The 1,540-nt window shown below is 50.5% G+C and overlaps 1 protein-coding gene across 1 annotated transcript in view; it reads left to right on the forward strand.

Moving 5' to 3' along the window:
• The window catches only part of ASAP2 (ArfGAP with SH3 domain, ankyrin repeat and PH domain 2), a 210,861-nt gene that overhangs the window by 80,344 nt on the left and 128,977 nt on the right, over positions 1-1,540 (forward strand). The gene's annotated exons all lie outside the window — the stretch shown is intronic.

Raw genomic sequence — 1,540 nt, forward strand, 5'->3', positions numbered from 1 at the left:
CCCCCATGATGAATTTATAGGCAGCCACAAGGTCGCCTCTCAAACTTCTCTTGCGGAGGCTGAAGAGGTCCAGGTGCCCTAGTCTCTCCTTGTAGGGCTTGGCCTGCAAGCCCTTAACCATACGAGTGGCCCTTCTCTGGACCCTCTCCAGGTTATCCACATCTCTCTTGAAGTGTGGCGCCCAAAACTGGACTCAGTACTCCAACTGCAGTCTGACCAGCACCTGATAGAGGGGAAGTATCACCTCCTTGGTTCTGTTAGTTATGCATCTGCCGATGCACGATGAAGTGCAGTTAGCTTTTCTGATGAATTCATCACACTGATGACTCATGTTCATCTTGGAATTCACTAGGACTCCAAGACCCCTTCCCGCTTCTGTGCTTCCGAGCAGGTCATTTCCTAGGCAGTAGGTGTGCTGGACATTTTTCCTCCCTAGATGCAGCACTTTGCATGTCTCTTTGTTAAATCGCATTCTATTGTTTTCTGCCCATTTGTCCAACCTGTCCAGGTCTGCCTGTAGTTGTTCCCTGCCCTCCGGTGTGTCCACTTCTCCCCACAGTTTTGTATCATCCGCAAACTTGGACAGAGTACACTTCACTCCCTCATCCAAGTCACTGATGAAGACATTGAAGAGTATCAGTCCAAGGACCGAGCCCTGCTGGACCCCACTACCCACTCCCTTCCAGGTCAATACCGATCCATCCACTACCACTTTCTGGGTACGACCCTCTAGCCAGTTTGCCACCCACGGGACTGTGTAATCATCCAAGTCACAGCCTCTTAACTTGTTCACTAGTATGGGGTGGGATACCATATCGAAGGCCTTCCTGAAGTCTAAGTAAACTATATCAGCCCCTATTCCTGTGTCGATGTTTTGTAACCTGGTCATAAAAAGAGACTAGATTAGTCAGGCAAGTTGTCACAGGTTGGGTCAGCACCCTCTGCCCCCACAACAATTCACCACAACTCCTATGTGGGGTGGGGTTTCAGGAGGGCAGGGAGTGATGTTTCTGAGCCAGATGGGCAGGTGGAGCCAGGATCACAGGGTGTGGTAATGGGGCAGCCTCTGCTTTCTTGGTGGGATTGGGTGCGGGGGTGCACACACATCTATGTGTGGGGGGCTTCTTAGGCGCTAGGTCCTGAGATCCAACCAGGGGTGAGGGGAGGGAGGGGGCAGTGCAGCAGAACTTGCCTGGGCATGATAATTTTCCTTTGTGCTTGGGGGGGGAGCGGGGGCTGTGTTTTCATATATAAATTTCTGCCTACTACTGAAGAACCATCTCTGGTGGCTGTGCTGAAACAAAAGGGTTAATAACTCTCCTAAAGCTGTGTGCTTGGGTTGGGGGGAGGCACATTTTTTGCCCTTTGCAGAAAAAGTCAGCTCTTCTTTAAGCTAGAGAGGCAGGGAGGGGGAAGGCTTCCTTTTGTTTGTTTGTTTGTTCTTTTGCAAGTTCTTTCAGTCCAGCTATTTTGCTAAGAATCTCTGGAACTTACCAGTGGTGGGTGGGTGTGTGTGTATGTAGACCAGGGGTTGAAGATA

The sequence above is a fragment of the Gavialis gangeticus genome, unplaced genomic scaffold (genome assembly GCF_001723915.1).
Source record: "Gavialis gangeticus isolate Ggan-Ray unplaced genomic scaffold, GavGan_comp1, whole genome shotgun sequence".
In the NCBI taxonomy this organism is placed as follows: Eukaryota; Metazoa; Chordata; order Crocodylia; family Gavialidae; genus Gavialis; species Gavialis gangeticus.